Here is a 22,577-nt window from a genome sequence, read left to right on the forward strand (position 1 = left end):
GCACAGCCAAATGCAGACCATCTCAGACACCTGCCTTCAGGCCTGGGGTCCAATCATCCTCTCTATGCAGAGCTGCTGGGTAAAGCCACTAGGAAACCTGAAAATAGGTTCCAACAGGTCCCCCCTTTTTAATATATAAAAAACGACTCCCCATTAATAGTTCACAACAATCTCCATAGCAGTCACACCTCCCAGTATGGGAGTAGAAGATGATAAAAATGGCATTTCTTTTTTGAAATGTGCCTAAGGTGACTACATGAGTCTTTGCAGAATCAAGCCCTTTCTAAGAAAAAAAAAACCCAAAAAACTCTTGATGCATCTGCACGAGACTTAAAAACTCACCTAGCTTCATCATTAACATTAACAGGTTAACATAACTCTAACATCAATATTGCTATACATAGTTACAGTTCTCTTAATCTTACATCTTAAACAAACCCTTAATAAAAAACATTTGAATTTCTGGCTAACAAAGCATAGGATAAACATGCAATGTATTCACATCAAAATTAAATACTTCCTTAACTTCACCAGATGATGGTGTGTTGATATCAAAAGGTTAACATAATAATTTTAACATAAACATTACTACATACCATTATAATTCTACAAACATACATTCAAAGGCAATATTCTCAAAATATCCATTAATACTTTCTTACAAACCTACAAACAAAACCAATTTCTTAATAGAACTATACAAAACGTAACATTAATTCACACAAGTGACACTCAAATATTTTCGAAATTAAAAAGACTGAAGAATATCAACATTCTCCCTTTTCTTTATAATTTTTTAGAAAAAAAACCAAACTTCTGTATTTAAACAGTTCTTACGTCATCTCTATAAGTAAATTCAAAATTGTCCCATTTTGAAAGTGAAATTACTACTATTCATTTCATTTCTTAAATCCCAAAATTCAAATAATAAATTCTGATACCAGCCTTCCAAATATGGAGAAATCCACAACAAAATCCTTTTTGTAGTTTTATCTCATTTTTTTAAGTTCAAAAAGTTCAAATAAATCCTAGTACTAGACTTCTACTTCCAAATATGAAGAAACATTTTACAACCAAAAACTTTGTGCAGTTAAGAATTTTAGTTCACACAAACATCTCTGCAACTTTTGTTCTCAGGCCAGAGACATTTTTAGTTAAAGTAGCATTTATAGCAGTCTTTCCTATAGTTCCCTTAGTTCCATAAGAGCTGGTTGATGCAAAGGCAACTCAAAAGAGACTTTCTTTTAGCTATCAAATAGAAACTGCAACGTTTTTGCTGCTAGCTCAGGTTTTTCTGCACTGTGTTGATGTTCTGTGGGATTTAGCTGTGGATGTCTGGTTGTGGTGGTTGTGCTGGCTCTGGCATCCATCATTTTTAATGGCTTCTGAAACCACTCAAACTGCCAGCTTGCAGTCTGCTATGGATGCTGTTTTATGCATCTCTGGTTACATTAAGCATGACTCACATTCAACATTTACACAAACTAACACTAGAGACATACACTTACTTATACTTCTTACAAGCTTATATTCTTAAGGAAACTCTATAGGACTACCTTAGCAAGTATACTTCTTATATTCATACTTATTTATACTTCTTACAAGCTTATATTCTCAAGGAAACTCTATAGGACTATCTTAGCAAATATACTTCTTATATTCGTACTACATGTCTTAAAGAAATTTTATAGATCTGTTTTACAAACTTGTATTTGCATAATATAAGGAAACTCTGTAGGAATACCTTAGCAAAGATACTTCTTACTCTTAACTAACTTACACTAGGAAGAATTTCTTAGCAAACTCTCCATAGGTCTACTATTAGCATATATCTAACTTAGCAAACACCTAAAGATTTCTTAATATTTACATTATCGTCCAACAAGACAGAGAGTAATTTTCTTTGGACTTCAATTCAAACCCCAAAGGAGAATGAGAAGAAAAACATTCTAAGGGGCATAATGTATTTCTAAGTGACTTAGCTCTTTGTACAATATAGTGTCATTGTTAAGGCTGTAATCCTTGGGTTAAAGGTATTTTTTTCTAATCATTTTTTTGTGCCAGGCTCTCTCAGTGGTTCCAGAATCAACAAAAAGTTGCTCAGCAGTAGACTGGTTCATAGCTAGGTACTGTCCCTTTCCCCAAATTCGTAACAGCTTTCCTGTGCCATAATTCAGACAAATGTTTCTGTTATAGTAGAACTTTTGGTTTGCTCTACCAAAAATTTTCACTTCAAGATGAGTGTGACATTATCATATTGAACTGTCAAAAAGCTCTTAGTAAAAATTTTCTGTGCAACTATTAGGCAATTTAAGGCATTTTCTCAAAGGAGCCTGTATCACCAAATATGGCACAGCTCTGAACTTTGTTCTCTTACAGTTTTTTTTATAGGAGCTGACATTCAACAAACTCTCAGATAATTTTTCTCTCTCCTAATTTTTTAAAGGCTGTGTTTTTTAAAAGTTTTTCTAGGCAACACCGCTATATTTAGCAGAAAAACTACCTTTTCCAGAAGTAATTTCTCAATATCAGCCCACTGTTACAAGCTGCCTTTTGGACTCTATTTCCCATAGTTCTTTACAGGTCTGGAACTCAACTTCTGGTTCCCTTTTACCCAGCTTGCATTCATATTGAAAAATCAAGAGTAAATGAGCTTTTTTCTTCACTATGGGGAGGTTTCTTGAGTCAAAAGATTTCTGTTCTGCCTGAGATGGCTTTAATGGGTGTTTTTCTTTCATCTGATACTGGCCCTGGATCAGAATCGCACCTGCCTCATTAGCACATTGAGGCAGGTATCCCTGAGTCCAAAATTCCCTTGGGGCTTGCATTTGCCCCAGCCAGACAGTGAAAAGGAACAAAAGCACTTAAAACAAAGCTTTCCTTCAGAGAGATTTTCTCCCAGACAGGTCCTGCTTTGGTCTTAGCTTATCCCTTCACCCAGAAACAGTTCCTGATACCACAGGAACTGCTTCTAAAGGTAGGGGCTTCCCCCAAGTCGACCTCAAATTCTAGCAGCTTTCTCCAGGTCCTGCATTTTTGGGGGAGGAATCTGTCCCTTCTCCATTTCTGTTTTCAGAGTCTGTGTAGTTTGTGTTCAGAATGAAATCAAGCTTCTGCCTTTTTTTTTTATCAAGGAAGGTTTTTGTTCTCCCTAAGCTCACATTAGGACAGGTGTACTTCCCTAATCAGACCTTTCCTGGAGTGGGTTGCATCCATCTGTTCATGCGCACTGAGATGGAGTTTATCACCAGGAGCAAAACCCTTCAGGGCTTCACTCCCTCACTTCACCATGACTCAGTGGAGGAATCCAAAATCGCTTGAAACAAAGCTTTTCCTCTGTCCTGTTCTGGCTCAGCTCTTTCCCCAGACAGTTTCTGATGCTGCTGCAACTGCAGCTGAGAGGCTTGGCTTCAGTGCTTTATTCCTCCCATCAGGGAAGAATCTGCCTGCACTCTCATCAGGCCCTTGCCTCAGGAAACTGGCCACTGTTTTATTTCTAGCTTAGAAAGACAGAACTTTAGCAGAGAGATTTTGTCCTGTTCCAAGAGATTAGTTGTTTTTCCTTAGAGTGAATCACAGGTGATTTCCCACATTCTTTCAGGTGAATCTAATTTTGCCCTTATAGAAAGAGAAACTGAGAAAGTAAGTTCTGAAAGCCTTTTTAGATTTGGAGAGAGATTAGGCTTTTTTCTAAGAAAACTTTTAGATTGAGAGAGAAAGATTAAGTTTTTCCAAAAAGTCTGTTCTCTAATCTTTTAGGTTTCATGGCCAGGAGGAAACTAATTCTGTTGGCAAGATGTTGTACAAGTTTTGTCAGGCACTGCTGATGGAGCAGAGGATTTGTGTTTCATCTGTCCACATCTGCTGCAGGGGAAATCTCTTTCCTCTGCTGCTTGGACTTAGCATTTTAGCTGTTCCTGGGTCAAAAGCTTCCATAGGAATCTTTTTTTCTTCCTGATAAGCTCAAAGAAGAACTTTTTTCTACCCATTAAGCTCAAAGATAGATTTATCCTAGTTTGTGTTCATAGCCCCAAAGTTAGAAAATTAAAGACTTAGTTTCTCAATCTAGATGCCTATCTTATGCTAAGTTTTCTCTCCTTTATTTTATTTTATTTTTTTTGTTTTTGTTTTTGTTTTTGGCTTTTTGAGATAGGGGTTTTCCGTGTAGTTTTGGTGCCTGTCCTGGATCTCACTCTGTAGACCAGTCTGGCCTCAAACTCACAGAGATCCACCTGGCTCTGCCTCCTGAGTGCTGGGATCAAGGCATGTGCCATTGCCACCCTCCTAAGTTTTCTTTGTGCTATTTTTTCTAAGTTTTTCTACACTACCTTACTCTAAATTTCTTACTGCACTAAATTATTATGCTCTATCTTACTTATTTTTCATAGATAGAAGTTAAGAGAGAGACCAAAAGAGATCTTGATAGAGAAGATTCTATGCTGTGGCCTGGGATATCCTACCAGTCCATTTTTTCCTTTTCTCCAGAGGATAAAATCTCCTGCCCTATTTAAATTTCTTTCACTACAAAACTAGAGTGGTTCTTCTTTAACTGTCAAGGATTAACTCTTACTTTCACCATGTACTCTGAATATATTTTTTTCTTTTTCTTTCTTTCTTAGTCCCTGTTCAAGCACCATCTGTGGGGGCCAATCCCTCACCCCCAGATTTTTCCAGAGTACTTTGGAGTAGGAGCAGCAGGTATTAGTTAGAAGTATAGAGTGGAGAGAAACAGAGAGGAAATACAGGATAGCCTTGAGAGGGCCTGGATCCTAATTCATTGGGGCTCAACTGTCTCTGCCCTAGGGTATTTAAAGGAATTCCAAGGGGTGGAGTAAAAGACCTGCCCCCAAGCACAGGCAAGTGCAGACCATCTCAGACACCTGTACTAGGCCTGTGGTCCTAATCATCCTCTCTATAAAGACCTGCTGGTTAATGTCACTAGGAACCCTGAAAATGGGCTTCAACACTATCTATAACACAATCCTTTTGTTTGAGACTCAAGAGTATGTCTCAGAAGAGGAAGTAGAAAGAAAGAAAGATTGTTAGAGACAGAGAACCAGGACATCTCCTGTGAGATTGTGTCTTTTATACACAACAGAGAAGCTTCATCTAAGAAATGTCAACCATATGGCTTCCTGAACATACCTGAAAAATGACAACACCAATTGCCATGGCGGCATGAATGGGGAAATCTCATGGGGCTCCATTCCTAAATAAATAACTACAGGCCATTAATGAGTGCAGGGAGAGGGAGAATAAGCATTCTCCAGAAATGATCCTCCAGTAGGTCATCCAATGCCAAGTGGTCAGATGTAAACACATATAGAGATGAGTAACACTAAATGGGCCCAGATGTTTATATTTACATATTTATTTATTTATTTATACATACATATATATGTAATAGTAATAATTAAAGAAGAAGTCATGAAGTTGAGAGGGAGTATAAGGTATGGGAGGAGGTAGAGTAGGAATAGGTGGGTGAAAGCGATGTAAATACAATAAGCATGTGGAAAATTCTTAAAAGAGTGAAAATAAGAGAGAGCTGTGGAGAGTGAGAGAATGAGAAACAACTACCATGAGACTGATCTTGGAGGGAGGTAGGAAGAGTCTCTTATGAAAGCACTCTCCATTTCTGAGCAACGTCAGTGGGCAGTCTTTTCCTGATCCCCAGAACAAAGGCCTGATGTTTTATAAATCTATAGGGGCAGTGGGAAGTTTCACACTGTGATTTAATTCAATGTATTGGAAGTGACAAAGTGAGAAAGAGCATTGAGGATCCAGGTGCTGTAAATGGAGAGCAGCCAAGTCACAGCCCAGACCAATCCTATGAGCTACAGGAAAAGTTGCCTGATTAATGCTTTTGGAATCTGACCTAAAAGCACAGACCTGTGTCTTTACAAAGGTGCAGAGACCATGACTTGACTGTGGAGGAGAACTCAGTCAATGGCTGAAATCTCTCAAAATAAGAGCTTGAGAGGGCACTCAGGGTTTGTGCTTGTGTTGGTGCAGGTGCAGCAGATGGAGACAGAAGCAGGAAGTTCTTAAGAAACAGGACATGAAAGGGGATAGGGAACATGTACTCTAAGTTATCACCATCGGTCATTACATCCTGAAGACTGATGTTCCCAGTTATGACGTGGTGAGTGTCCAAATGAAAATCAGAATGGGGCGGGCCACTGAGATGGTTCAGAATAGAAAGGTACTTGCTGTCAAGGCTGTTTTGCTGAATTAATTCCTGGGTCCAACATGGTGGAAGGAGAGAGCCAACTCCCTCATGTCCCTAACCTCTATATATGTACAGTATCGTTTTTCCACCCAGTAATGTATGCATATTTAAGCACACATAGATGTTTGTTCTCTCTAACACATACATAAAATGCATATATAATATATATTTAAAAAAATCTAACTGTAGTATTAGCCCATTTTGTTATCTACCAACATGAGACTCCCTTAAAGGCCCATGACCTGGTGCACTCATTTATTTATTCTTTCATTCATTTTTTAGTCCACAGGTGTCTGAGCCTTTCCAGTATCTTGACTTTCCCACAAAAGAAGATAAATTCTGTCTCCTCAAAGCCCTAGTTACCATGGACTGGAGGGTAGACAGGCATGCAGAAGGTAAACCTAGTCAAACACACATGGAGAATGAAGATGAACACAATTGCTAAGGACAACTTTCTGCCATGCTGTGGGATAATGCCTTTGTACACTGATTTAATAAACCACTTATTGGCCAGTAGCCAGGCAGGAATAAGCAGACAAGGAAAATTCTGGGGAGAAGAAGGTTGAGAGAGGAAACACCAGCCTGCTGTTTAGGGAGCAGCATGTAATGGCACACAGGTAAAGACACAGAACATATGGCAACATATGGATTAACAGAAATGGGCTGAGTTTAAATGTAAGAGCTAGTCAGTGGTAGACCTGAGCTAATGGCCAAGCAGTTTTAATTAATATAAGCCTCTGTGTGTTTACTTGGGTCTGAGCAGCTGCGGACCAGGTGGGACACAGGAAAACTTCCAGCTACAAATGGCGCCAAGACATGGGGCAAGAGTTTCCACCTGAAACCTGACAAAACATAAAAAACAAAAAGATTCTAAAACAGAGCTAAAAAGAGCTTCCTAGTTGTGTCCCTCAGGCAGGCTGTATGGCAGGTTCACAGTGGCATGTGGGCTTGAGTGCACATGGCAGATTTCTACTATGGTACACGGAGGCATCTCCAAGTTGCAGTGTGGTGCATGGTGTATATAGCTTTTGCTAGTACAGACAAAAAGAAAAGGTTTTGGGGATGCACACTGCTAGGTGGAGGCATAGAGTCACTTCCTCCCAGAGTCAGCAGAGAGCATGGCTTCCAGAGTTGGTAGTTCATTATCTCTGCCATGTTGAGAAGCTGAGATGAGTGAAGTCAATAGCCAAGGCTTCCACTTTGGTTCTAACCCCTCTGCAGTTTAAAGCAATAGATTCACAATAAGGCAGACTCAGATAGAATAAGATTTTCAACAGTTTACAGTGTATTTAGGCTTGGAAGAGAGAGGAAAAGGAATATAAACAATTATATAAAGAAATAGTATTAAAAATAAAGTCTTTAAAGAGACAGTAAAGGTAATATAAAAAATAAGCCATGTAAAGATGGATATTACACAGAGAATCTGCATTGTGTTGTCTTTGGGATTTTTACCTGCAGAAAAACATTTGATTATAAAAGCTGCTGAGTTAAATCAACATGTATGTTTTAAACATATCTTGATTTCAAAATTTTTGTCTAGGGATATGTTGCTTTGGAAAAGAGGTTCTGCTTTTGTTTCCACAGAAGATGAGAACCTATGGATTGCTTCCAGGCTAATATGGGTGGATCAACCAAGATCCTCTGAAAGGTCTCCAATGACAGTCATGGCCTGGATGATCCAACATCCAAAACATCTTGAAGGCAACTGGCTCAAAAAATACAGTGTCACAGACTCCTCCAGTCAGAACCTGACCATAATTTTTAATTTTTCAGGATCCCCATTAGATTGCCAGTACCCTCATCCAGCAGGAAGTAGTATAAGAAGCTATACCCAAATTCCAAAAATATTGTTTATGAATGTTTATTTTTATTTAAAGCAGGTTGATTATAAATGTAATCTCTTTCTAAAAAAGAAGAGGGGATAATATAGATATGATAGAATAAATGGGAGATCATGAAACTTACTTTTAAAGAGCAACTTGTTTAAAATTATTTACATTGCTATAGATTTTAGTTTATCAATACAAATTTAGAGTTGATTTTGTTATAATATATATTTCTACTGTCATTTAATGTATTATGTTTATGTAACTCATTTAAATTATAATGGATAATTAAGAAATACAGATTAATAATTAGTTATCTTCAATAACCACACTTATAGTCATGTTAGTTAAGTTTTCTAGGTTTACATAGATACATTTTAATTAGGTAGGTGATCTTCAAACACTTCAAAGACCTATAGAATATGACATTTAAAATGTTTTAAAAACAGACTTCTGGACAGTGAGATAGATCTGCTCCTGGCAATACCAATTTTCTTCAAAGAGAAAAATGGACATTTAAGACACTCCATATGGATTTATCTTCTTCTTGGCAAAGATAGCAATTTGGGTAAGAAACTGTTCTTGCCTGGACTGCTTGACAAAATGTTGTATTGTCTGTACATGCAGGACCCATAGGAAGGTGACCACTGAACTTTGCAAGGCAAAATGGTCCTTCAGGTTCCTGCTTCACAGAAGAAACTGCCAGATATTCTATAAGACACAGAGAAAAGAGACTGAGAGACTCTAGGCCTGTAGAGACTGAGAGACTCTAGGCCTGTAGGCTAAAGAATGGATGCCCCAACATTACAAAGAAAGTTTGGGTGACTGTCCAGGTAGCCAGACATCTCTGTCATTTTAGATTGTTTGGAAGTTGCTTACAATGCTCTTCTTGTTGACTTAGGTAGTATTATGTCTTTCTTAGGTCTTTGATGTAGTTGAGGACTAGATAGTTATAATTTTCCTTTGTTATAATAAAAGATGAATTAGATATGAAACTTTAGACTCACAAATATAGGATAGAATATTTTCTTTAATTTTACAAAATACAGATAGACTAGATATTACAACTGTAATTATTGCTTGATAATTGTTTTGTTATATATAATTTTTTCTTTTATTATTATTATTATTATTATTATTATTATTATTATTATTATTATATGTGTTTTAATTTTCCACATCAGCCATGGGTTCCCCTTTCCTCTTACCTCCCACCCCTACCCCTACATTTCCCCCCTCCCCTCCCCTCCATTCCCATCGCCTCCAGAGCCAAGACTCCTCTGGTGATTCATTTAAACCTGGTGGATTCAGTACAGGCAGGTCCAGTCCCCTCCTTCAAGGCTGAGCAAAGTGTCCCTGTGTAAGCCCAAGGTTCCAAACAGGCAGCTCATGCACTAAGGACAGGTCCCGGTCACACAGCCTGGATGCCTTCCAAACAGTTCAAGCTATTCAATTGTCTCACTTATCCAGAGGGCCTGATCCAGTTGGGGGCTCCATAGCCTTTGGTTCATAATTCATATGCTTCTATTCGTTTGGCTATTTGTCCCTGTGCTTTTTGCAATCTTGGTTTCAACAATTCATGCTCTTACAGTCCCTCCTCTTTCTTGACAACTGGACACCTAGAGCTCCACCTGGGGGCTGGCTGAGAATCTCTGCATCCACTTCCATCAGTTATTGGATGAGAGTTCCAGCACAACTGTTAGGGTGTTTGGCCATCTGATCACCAGACGAGGTCAGATCAGGCTGTCTCTCGACCATTGCCAGCAATCTACAGAGGATGTATCATTGTGGATTTCTGGGGACCTCTCCAGTACTCTGCCTATTCCTGTTCTTATATGGTCTTCATTTATCATGGTCTGATATTCCTTGATCTCCCTTTCTGTTCTTGATCCTGCTGGGATCTCCTGCCCCCCTAAGCTTTCTTTCCATCAAATCTTCCCCTTCATTACTCCCACTGTCATCCAGGTTGTTCATGTAGATCTCATCCATTTCTCTGTCCTTGGGCAATTCCTATGTCTTTCCTAGGGTCCCATTTTCTAGGTATCCTCCCTGGAGTTGTGTAGCAGTCTAGTCATCTTTGTTTTACATCTAGTATCCTCCTATGAGTGAGTACATACCATGTTTGTCCTTCTGAGTCTGGGTTACCTCACTCAGGATGATTTTTTCTAGATCCATCCATTTGCCTGCAAACCTCATGATGTCATTGTTTTTCTCTGCTGAGTAGTACTCCATTGTGTATATCTACCATATTTTCTTTATCCATTCTTCAGTTGAAGGGCAACTAGGTTGTTTCCAGGTTCTTGCTATTACAAACAATGCTGATATGAATACAGCTGAACAAATGACCTTGTGGTATGATTGAGCATTCCATGGGTATATGCCCAAGAGTGCTATAGCTGGGTCTTGGGGGGGATGGATTCCCAATTTTCTAAGGAAGCACCATATGGATTTTCAAAGTGGCTGCATAAGCTTGCATTCCCACCAGCAGTGGAGGAGAGTTCCCCTTGCTCTACATCCTCTCCAACATAAGCTGTCTTCTGTGTTTTTTATCTTAGCCATTCTGACAGGTGTAAGGTGGTATCTCAGAGTTGTTTTGATTTGCATTTCCCGGATAATTAGGGATGTTGAGCAATTCCCTAAATGTCTTTCAGCCATTTGAATTTTCTCTGTGGAGAACTCTCTCTTTAGTTCTCTAGCCCATTTCTTTAATGGACTGTTGGGCATTTTGATGTCTAATTTCTTGAGTGCTTTATATATTCTGGATATCAGCCCTCTGTCAGATGTGGGGTTGGTGAAGACCTTTTCCCATTCTGTAGGCTGTCGCTTTGTCTTGTTGACCATGTCCTTTGCTCTACAAAAGCTTCTCAGTTTCAAAAGGTCCCATTGATTGATTGTTTCTCTCAGTGTCTGTGCTACTGGTGTTATATTTAGGAAGTGATCTCCTGTGCCAATGTGTTCAAGAGTACTTCCTACTTTCTCTTCTATCAGGTTCAGAGTAACTGGATTTGTGTTGAGGTGTTTGATCCGCTTGGACTTAAGTTTTGTGCACAGTGACAGATATGGATCTATTTGCAGCCTTCTACACATTGACAACCAGTTATGCCAGCACCATTTGTTGAAGATGCTTTCTTTTTTCCATTGTACATTTTTTGCTTCTTTGTCAAAAATTATATGTTCATAGGTGTGCGGGTTAATGTCAGGGTCTTCAATTCGATTCCACTGGTCCACATGTTGGATTGTATGCCAGTACCAAGATGTTTTTATTATGGTAGCTCTATAGTAGAGCTTGAGTTCGGGGATTGCGATGCCTCCAGAGGTTGTTTTATTGTACAGGATTCTTTTGGCTATCCTGGGTTTTTTGTTTTTCCATATGAAGTTGAGTATTATTCTTTCCAGATCTGTGAAGAATTGTGTTGGTAATTTGATGGGGATTGCGTTGAATCTGTAGATTGCTTTTGGTAAGATCGCCATGTTTACTATGTTAATCCTGCCTATCCATGAGCATGGGAGGTCTTTCCATTTTCTGACATCTTCTTCAATTTCTTATTTCAGGGACTTTAAGTTCTTGTCATATAGGTCATTCAGATGCTTAGTTAGAGTAACCCCAAGGTATTTTATATTGTTTGTGGCTATTGTAAAGGGTGATGTATCTCTGATTTCCTTCTCAGCCTGTTTGCCTATTGTATATCGGAGGGCTACTGATTTTTTTGAGTTGATCTTGTATCCTGCTATGTTGCTGAAGGTTTTTATTAGCTGTATGAGTTCTTTGGTTGAAATTTTGGGGTCACTCATGTATACTATCATGTCATCTGCAAATAGGGAAAGCTTGACTTCTTCCTTTCCAATTTCTATCCCCTTAATCTTCTTTGTTCTCTTATAGCTCTGGCTAGAACTTCAAGTGCTATATTGAATAAGTAGGGGGAGAGGGGACAGCCTTGCCTTGTTCCTGATTTTAGTGGTATTGCTTTGAGTTTCTCTCCATTTAATTTGATGTTGGCTGTTGGCTTGCTGTAGATTGCCTTTATTATGTTTATGTATGTTCCCTGCATTCCTGATTACTCCAAGACCTTTATCATGAAGGGGTGTTGGATTTTGTCAAATGCCTTTTCTGCATCTAGAGAGATGATCATGTGGTTTTTTTCTTTGTGTTTGTTTATGGTGTATTACATTGATGGACTTTCATATGTTGAACCACCCTTGCATCCCTGGGATGAAGCCTACTTGATCATGGTGGATAATTGTTTTGATGTGTTCTTGGAGTCTGTTCGCCAGATTTTTATTGAGTATTTTTGCATCAATGTTGATAAGGGAGATTGGTCTGTAGTTCTTGTTCTTTGTTACATCAGGGTAATTGTAGCCTCATAGAAGGAGTTTGGTAATATGCCTTCTGCTTCTATTGTGTGGAACAATTTAACGAGTATTGGTATTAAGTCTTCTTTGAAGATCTGGTAGAATTCTGCAGTGAAACCATCAGGTCCAGGGCTTTTTTTGGTTGGGAGACTTTTAATGACTGACTCTATTTCCTTAGAGGTTATTGGACTATTTAAATGGTTTATCTGGTCTTGATTTAACTTAGGTATGTGGTACCTAACCAGAAAATTATCCATTTCTTTTAGATTTTCCAGTTTTGTGGAGAAGTATGACCTGATGATTGTCTGGATTTCCTCATTGTCTGTTGTTATGTCCCCCTTTTCATTTCTGATTTTGTTAATTTGGATTCTCTCTCTCTGTCTTTTGGTTAGTTTGGATAAGGGCTTGTCTATCTTGTTGATCTTCTCAAAGAATCAACTCTTTGTTTCATTAATCCTTTGTATTGTTCTCTTTATTTCTACTTTATTGATTTCAGCTCTCAATTTGATAATTTCCTGGCATCTATTCCTCCTGGGTGACTTTGCTTCTTCCTGTTCAAGGGCTTTCAGGTGTGCTGTCAAGTCACTAGCGTGAGATTTCTCCAGCTTCTTATGTGGGCATTCAGTGCTATGAATTTCCCTCTTAGCACTGCTTTCATAGTATCCCATAAGTTTGGGTATGTGGTTTTTCATGTTCATTGATCTCTAGGAAGTCTTTAATTTCTTTCTTTCTTTCTTCCTTAATCCATTGGTGATTCAGTTGAGCATTCTTCAGTTTCCATGAGATTGTAGGATTTCTGTAGTTTTTCCTGTTGTTGAAATCTAACTTTAAACCATGGTGGTCTGATAGAACACAGGAGGTTATTCCAATTGTTTTCTATCTGTTGAGATCTGCTTTGTGGTCAAGTATGTTGTTGATTTTAAAGAAGGTTCCATGGGGTGCTGAGAAGAAGGTATATTCTGTTTTGTTCAGGTGGAATGTTCTATAGGTATCGATTAAGTCCATTTGATCCATAACATTAGTTAAGACCATTATGTCTCTGTTCAGTTTCAATTTGGCCGATCTGTCCAGAGGTGAAAGTGGGGTGTTGAAGTCTTCCACTATTAATGTGTGGGGTTTTATATGTGATTTAAGCTTTAATAATGTTTCTTTTACATATGTGGGTGCCCTTGTGTTTGGGGCATAAATGTTCAGAATTGAGACTTCATCTTGGTGGATCTTTCCCGCAATGAGTATGTAATGTCCTTCATCATCTCGTTTGATTGATTTTAGTTTGAAGTCTATTTTGCTGCTTATTAAGGTGGCCACACCAGCTTGCTTCTTAAGACCATTTGACTGGAAAGTCTTTTTCCAGCCTTTTATTCTTAGGAGGTGTCTGTCTTTGAATTTGAAGTGTGTTTCTTGCATGCAGCAGAAATATGGGTCCTGTTTTTGTATCCATTCTGTTTGTCTGTGTCTCTTTATAGGTGAATAAGTCCGTTGATGTTAAGGGATATTAATGACTAGTGATTGTTCGTTCCTGTTATTATTTTTATTTTTGGTGGTAGTGTGTGTGTACTTCTCTTCTTTGGTGTTTACTGCTGTGGTGTTATCTATTGCCTGTGTTTTCATGGGTGTATCTGCCTTCCTTATGTTGGAATTTTCCTTCTAGTGCTGTGTGTAGGGCTAGGTTTGTGGATAAGTATTGTTTAAATCTGGTTTTGTCTTGGAAGGTCTTGTTCACTCCATCTATGATGATTGAAAGTTTTGCTGGGTATATTAATCTAGGCTGGCATCCATGGTCTCTTAGTGTCTGCATTATATCTGTTCAGGTCCTTCTGGCTTTCAAAGTCTCCATTGAGAAATAGGGTGTTATTCTGATGGGTTTGCCTGTATAAGTCACTTGGCCTTTTTCCTTTGCTGCACTTAATATTCTTTCTTTATTCTGTACATTTAGTTGTTTAATTATTATGTGGCGAGGGGACTTTTTTGGGTGGTCTAGTCTGTTTGGTGTTCTATAGGCTTCTTGTATCTTCATAGGCATTTTGTTCTTTGAGGTGGGAAAGTTTTCTTCTGTGATCTTGTTAAATATATTTTCTGTGCCTTTGAGTTGGTATTCCTCTCCTTCCTCTATCCCTATTATTTGTAGGTTTGGTCTTTTCATAGTGTCCCAAATTTCTTGGACATTTTGGGTCATGACTTTTTTGGCTTTAGTGTCACCCAAAGTTTCTCTGCAATGTTGGGGCTTTATCTTCAGCCTACAGCCTTAGCATATATGACAGATTCATTTGTGATGCAGGATTATGCAGGCCTGAAGCTCAATCCCACATTTGGTGTGAGTATTCCATGTACCAGATAAACTTGAATTCTGCCAGTGTCATGTCATGATTCAGGATTTTAAATTCTGGAACTTGCTGGTATTTTAGAATTTGGCTTCCCACTCTTCTTGGCTTGTGGGTGGTTTCATCTCCTTTATTAAAAGCCAGTCTACCACTGAGAGGCCAGACTCTGTCAGTCTAGTTACTTCTCCAAGACTAACTGCTTCAGCTACTGTTCTATTGCACACCAGGAGCCATATACACACTGCCTGCTTAGCTGCCTTTGAAGGGAGGAGCACTGTACCTTTTCCAATTGGAAAGCCACTTTAGCAATGGTGCCATATTGCCCTGGCCTCAGAGGATGCCTGTTGCCAAAGCTGTAACCACAGTTGTCTTGGCAAGGATCAGCAGTCCTTTGTTATTTGTACTGCTTGTCTATTTTGTACAGCATACTGTCAGCTGTTGATTTGAGGGCACTTTCTTGTCCAGTGGCTAACTTTTAGCACAATGAAAGTTAACTCCATATGCAGTTTCTTCAATGCCCATATCTTCTCTGAAGTAGATTGGTGCTGCCGGGACCAGACATTGCTCATAGTCATAAAAAAATACAGAATAAAATCTATGCTATTAAAACATATTAAATGCCATATTTGTAGATCTCTGAAGGGTTTGAAAATGACCTGTTTATCTAAAATACATCTCTGCTTGACCTTGAAAACATACCTAATATGACAAGTTCAATTGTAATGTCTAACTACTAACTTTCATTTCTTTATATCCTAATAGTTGATAATAATACCTTTCAAGGATTAGCAAATTTCATTACATTGTTAAATGAACCGCATAGGTACAATATCTTGAACAAGATTAGAAATATACATATAATATTTTCTAACAAAATAAATCTCAAATTGGTATCAATATACAAAATTTGTATACAATATACAAAAATTGAATCCAATGTAAAATATGTAAAACTAGTAGTTGCCTTTTTAAAATTAGAGTCAATAATCTACCTTTTTTTCTATATCATATCTCTATACTTTCTTTTTCTTTTCAGAGTAGATTCAATAATCCACCATATATATATTTTCAAACAAGAACCTTAAATCTAATCTCCTTTGTTTAGCCTTTTTCCTGACCATTAACAATAACAACTTGTAACCAACCATCCTAAACAGTGAAAATATCCAAAACCCATAATAGAAAGCCAAAAACACATCCACTCCACCTCTTGGGAATGTGGGCATCATGTTTTTAAAATTACTTCCTGCAGTTTGGGGGAAAAGGCATTTTTAGGGGATCCTGAAAAAAATTTGAGGTAATTGTCAAGTCCTGAGAATGGTCGCTCTCTCATTTGCTGTCCAGTCTCTGCATAATGAAAAAGTGCAGGGCTTATCTCAAGTCCTTGCTTAAATAGTCTGTGAGGCTGGGTCATCTCAGCTAGCCATTTTGAAATTGTTCTGAGCAGTTTGTAGTCCAAAGCTGATCTTTGGGTGACGTTTGTCACATTAGTGATATTATTATTGTTCATGTGGAGTTGTCATTGTGAAGCCCCATCATCTTTCTGAAGACTTCAAATTTTTTGTTATGCATGGTCATGATTCCCTGCAGAAAACTGATAAAAACTAAAACACAAAAACTTGTAGAGGCAGCTAGATGAAGTTGTTTTTTTTTCTAGAATTAGTACTCTGTATGACTATTAATATCATAACAAAATTTAAAATATGTATATACAAATCTTATAAATTTTGATATAAAATTCATACCTTACAAAAAGTTTAAAGCATCAAAATAGAATCAAATAATTGAGATTAGTGACAATAAAATATTCCCTTAATTTTGTTTTTTTTTTCCTGTTCCATATCAGATGACTCTTCTGACATGATACAAAGATTTTGCATTTTTATGAACAAGCATGCTTGGGTTTAGAGAAGGAGAGAGCCATTCTCCAATTCCAAAGCCAGCTTTAATTTTTATTGGAACTGGGACTACATAAAGATCATTTGTTTTATGTGTCTGTAGAGGAGAGCAGAAACAAACATTTAGGAGGCCTTATGAAAATTTGTATGTCATATACCAATAAGCCAATTTACTCTTTTTCTTGGGACATTTGTTCTGGATCATTTGTCCTTTTTCTTCAGATGTTTTCTTTGTCTGTTGTTCCTCAGATTCCTTAAACTTCATTCTCTAGGAGGACAAAAAAAAAACCAAAACTCTTCCCCAAGACTAATTTTGGGGTGGTTCCCTTTTGGCAAGTTATTATCTGATTAAATGAAAAGGCATGTGATAATGGTATAAGTTAGTTTAAATTGGATGGTCATGCTGGTTGATGAACTATCACCTCTTCTAATTAAGAGGTCTCTCTTGTTGAAATTGGCCCTTTATTAATTTTGATGGTATCCATAGCTTTTTGTCTCCTATAGAAACAAAAGCAAAACCTCATCTCCAATGTAACACATATCCTGGTTTCCATTATGAGGTCATCACTTCTTTAAAGTTTATAGGCTAATTTAATTCCATATTTTTTCAATTATCCAATGTCTCTCTACAGCTGTTGTTCCTTTCTCATTAACACTGAAAAAGTTAAAAGTTAACAGAGCATTAAGTAATCTATTTCTGGGGGGCTTTGTTACCCCTTTCTGTTAGTTTAGCATATCCTTTAGAGTTGATCTCTTTATGACTGCTTGGCCTGTTAGATTATGTGGTATACCTGTAATATGCTTTATATTGTAATATGCAAAAAACTGTTTCATTTTACCAGAGATATATGCTGGAGAATTGTCCATTTTAATCTGTGCAGGTATACTCATGATGGTCATAACTTCTAGCAAACTCGTGATTACAGAATCAGCTTTTTCAGAACTCAAAGCAGTTACCCATTGAAATCCTGAATAGGTATTATTGGTGTGGTGTACATACTTCAATTTTCCAAATTCTGCAAAGTGAAACACATCCATCTGGCAGATTTTACTCCTTTGAGTACCCTTTGGTTTACATCCTGCTGGTAGTGGAGTCTAACTGTAAAAAGAACAAGTAGGACATTTCCGTCTAATTTCCTTGGCTTGTTGCCAGGTTATGGAAAAATCTTTTTTTAAACCTTTACTATTGAAATTATGTTTTTTAATGAAATTCTGAGGCCTCCAGCCCATTACCTATCAATAGTTTATCAGTCTCAACATTACCTTGTGCTAGAGGGTCTGGCAGACCTGTATGGGATCAGATGTGAGTTATTTATAAGGGATGCTTCCTATTCCTGATTATATTTTGTAAATGAATAAACAACAAAGTTAATTATGACTCATCAGGGATAAATTCCACAGTCTCAATATGTAAGACCACTCTTTCAGGATACTGAAAGTCAGTAACTATGTTGAGAGGTTCAGAAAAGTCCATTAATACCATCAGAATAGCATACAATTCCGATTTTTGAAGTGAATTAGAAGTACTTTGAACCACTTTACTTAAATTTTCTGATTTCTAATCTGCTTTTCCTTGTTTATTTGCATTGTATAAAATGTACCAGCTCCTGATATGGGTGTTTCCCACACAATATGAATCAGAATCCAATCAACTCTCTTTTTCTAAGTTGAATTCTATCACTTTTGTTTAATCTTTCCAAAAAAATTACTACAAGTTCTTTGCCAAGGTTTGCTTTCTGTCCACAATTTGTCAATATCATCTTTAGTTAAAGGTACTACCATTTCTGTTGGGTCTATTCCTGTTAATTGACAAAGACTCAATTTTCCTTTTAAAATCAAGTCAGAGATCTTTTTCCACATAAGTTTAAAAATTTTTTTACTCTGTTTATTTTTTAGAAATATCCATTCCAATATAAGATCTTCCCTCTGCATTAAAATTCCTGTAGGAGAATGCTTAGAGGGTAAAATAATCTAAATGCAATCAAGCTTTAGGTCTACACAATCCACATGTCCTTCATGTACCTTCTTTCTACCAAGGCCAATTCTCTCTAATCTGGTGATAATTCTCTTGGGCTATTTAAGTCCTTGTCACCTTCTAAAGTTTTGAACAAATTACTCAGTTCATCATTTTTTACCCCAATATTGGGCCATGGAAAGGAAATGTCTCTGAATAATCTTTGAAAACCATTAAGATTCCATATCAGTCTCTCCTAATTTGCACTTTTTGGGGTCTATTTTTTGTAGACCTATTGTATATCCTAAATAATTAATAGAATATCCTTTTTATATCTTTTCAGGAGCAATTTGTAATCTCCAACAAGGCAAATTTTTCTTTACTTTTTCAGACATTCTTTCTAAGTTACCTTCATTTGAATCATTAAGTAAATATTGTCCATGTAATGATAAACTATAGATTTACGAAATTGTTTATGTATTACTTCTACTGGCTGTTGTACAAAATATTGGCACAGGGTTGGCCTATTTAACATTTCCTGTGTGAGAGCCTTCTATTGATATCTCTTAAGTGGAGAATTATTAAAATTAGGCATCATGAAGGCAAATATTTCTCTGACTTTCCTTGTAAGGGTATTGAGAAGAAGCAGTCTTTTAAATTAATAGCTATAAGATGCTATCCTTTAGGTAACAGAGTAGGCAAAGGAATTACAGATTGTAGAGAGTTCATTGGCTGAATTACCTTGTTAACTGCTCTTATGTCTATTACTATTCTCCATTTGCCAGATTTCTTTTTAATAACAAATACAGGAAAATTTCAAGGGCTGGTTGATTCTTCAATATGCTGAGAATTTATCTGCTCTTGTCCCAGCTCTTCTAAAGCCTACAATTTCTGTGCTACTGCTTAACCCTTACAGGCCAGTCTGTTAGCCATTTTAAAGGTATAGCTGATCATATCTTTAACAGATCAGCAGTTGTTGTGCCCCGTTTTTGTACAATCTGGATGGCCGGTGACTGTTCTTTATAATACCTCCTAATATTTCTCTCAGAAACAATTGTTACTTTATGATATGTTTCTGAGGTTGGAGGAATGTTAATCTGGGTATTCCATTGCTGTAATAGATCACAGCCCCATAAATTCATAGCTATATTAGCCACATATGGCTTTAATTTTCTGCTCTGTCCTTCTGCCCCTATACATTCGACCTATCTAGTGCTCTGTTTAACTTGAGATAATGTTCCAATCCCTAACAGCTGAACATTTTTCTCCTGAAAAGGCCAATTTGGATGTCAAAATTCTGATGCAATTATTGTGACATCCACACCTGTGTCTACAAGACCTTCCAAGAGAACTTCATGTATTTGTATTTTTAATTTGGTCTTTCTTCATTTATAGAAGTTTGCCAAAAAATTCACTTTACAGTTTCTCTTGAATTTCCTGTTCTCTCTGATATAGCTGTTCTATCACCCTGAGCAGTATGGTTTCTTACAGTAGGCATTTGGTTATTTAATTGCTCTGAGAAGGGGTTTCTTCTGTGATGTCAGGAAACGACTGAATGGAATTTGCCATGGAAGCCTGTGTGAGGCCCTTCAGGGAGTTTTCTTTCTTTTTTTTCATTTTTCTTTATTAAGAAATTTTCTACTCACTCCATACTATCCACAAATCCCTCTCCTCCCTCCTCCCACCCCAGCCCTCTTTCCCATGCCACACCGCATCCCCACATGCCCCAAATCAAGGTCTCCCATGGGGAGTCAGCAGAGTCCAGCACACAGAGCCTAGGCAGATCCAAGCCCCTTCCCACTGCACCAAGGCTGTGCAAAGTGTCCCACCATAGGCACTGGATTCCAGAAAACTGCCCATAGATCAGGGACAGGTCCCAATCCCCCTGCCGGGGTGTTCCCCAAACAGTTTGAGCCAAACAACCATCTTCTGTATCCAGAGGGCCTAGTCCAGTCCCATGGGGGTTCCACAGCCACCAGTCCACAGTTCATGACCACTAGTGTGGCCGGTCATCTCTGCACATCCTCCCATCATGATCTAGATGTCCCTCACCTGCAGTATCTCTCCTTTCTCTCTTCAATTGTATTCCAAGAGCTCAGCCTGGTGCCTGGCTGTGGATCTCTGTATCTGTCTCCATCAGTCACTGGACAAATGCTCTATGATGACAGCTAGGTTATTTGCTAGGCTGGTCACCAGAGTAGACTGGTCCAGGCACCCTCTGGACCACTGCCAGCAGACCAAGGTGGGGTCAACCTTGTGGATTCCTGAGAGCCTCCCCAGCACCCTGCCTCTTCCTGTTCCCATGATTTTCTCATCTACCATGGAATCTTCCTCCCTGCCCTCTCAGGAAGTTTTCTGACAGCAGAGGCAAAGGATTACCTTGTTTGTCCCTTGTTGATCTACATTTGTTAGTCCAATGTTTACCTGTACCACACCTTCTGCATAATACAGAAGGGAGGGGTGTTGCTGTTGCTCCTTGAAGAAACATTTCTAGAAATGCCCAGTTTACAGTACCTTTTTAGGTGAAGTTGTTTACCACAATTAAAGCATCTAACATTATTATTTTTTCTCAAAGCTCTTGATATCACCTCTCCTATCCACACATCATCATGGTCATGAGACTCAATATTAATTGTGTCCCTGATCAAATCCTCCAAGGGTGCTGATCTGGCTTTTAATGGCCTGATTACCCTCTTGTATACTGCATTAGAGTTCTCAAAAGCCAAAGATTCAATTATTATCTGTCTAGCTTCTGAATTTGGTGTCAGTTTATTTTACTGCTGAAGACAGCCTTTTTAAGAACTCTTTAAAGGTTTCTTTCAGGCCTTGTATAACTTGTAAATGGTTCAGTTTTCTTCCCTGCTTCTTCAGTTCTGTCCCATGCATTCATGGCTGCCATGTGGCATAGAATTAGGGTTCGGTTATCATGTGAACATTGTCTTTGTATATCAGCATAATTGCCTTCTTCAAGAAGCTGATCCTGAGAAATTTCCACACTTTTAGTCCTACATCATTGTTCTAGTGTTTTAGCCTCCTATTTCCACCATGTTTGCCATTGTAACTGTGGATCGGCCTATAGCACCACTGTCACTAATTCTTTCCAGTACTTAGGGATAATTCTATTACAAGTTGACCACAGGTTTAACATCTGCTTTACAAATGAAGAATGCATGCCATATGATACTGTAGCTTCTTTTAATCTCCTAAAATCTAACATTTCCACCAGAGTCCAGTTAGCTCATAAATGCCCTTGAGCATTTGGCAGTTCCTGTAAGGTTACCAGGTAGATTATGTTTGTTGTCTGATAACCTGAGGCTCTTTCTCTGTAACTGTATAATTCAATCCTGAGATAGGTTCACCTTTAAATTCTTCTGTCTGGGTCTGAATTTCTTTATAATTTATTTTAACATGTTTTTCTAAGCTTTTATCTTGGCACTCAAATTGAACAACCTTTTAAATACCAAAATAAAAATGATCAAACAAATAATATTCATAATTGACGTTATGTAAATCCCATCAACATTAATTGTGCCCTCATTTAATTGTCCCATTTTCAGACTGTCTAATGTGTCCAGGTCTGTCGACTGCACAGAACAGTAGAAGTCCAAGGGAATTTCAAAGCAGCAACTCAGTGTTGTGGCAGTCCAAGATGGGAATCCAGAGAAAACCCATGAGAGAGAAAGTCAAGGAGACACCAGGCCTGAGCCAGGGTGGTCTGTAAGGCCTCAAGCTGCTTTTTAGTAAATTCTCGCCACAATTTTTGGGACACCAATTGTAACACGAATCTTAAAAGATCTTATTTTTTAAAAAAACAAACCCAGAGCCAGATACAGGGGTGAAAACCTGAGAGATCTGAGGAACAGGAAAAAACATAAGCTAACTACACCTCACTGACACCTCAGTGTCCAAAGAGAGCTACTTCCTCTATACTTATGCCAATATGACTTTCTATTCTGCTAAATCATTTGCTGTCTCTGTCCAGCTACATCACTTCCTCTT

The sequence above is a fragment of the Onychomys torridus genome, unplaced genomic scaffold (assembly GCF_903995425.1).
Source record: "Onychomys torridus unplaced genomic scaffold, mOncTor1.1, whole genome shotgun sequence".
Lineage (NCBI taxonomy): Eukaryota > Metazoa > Chordata > Mammalia > Rodentia > Cricetidae > Onychomys > Onychomys torridus.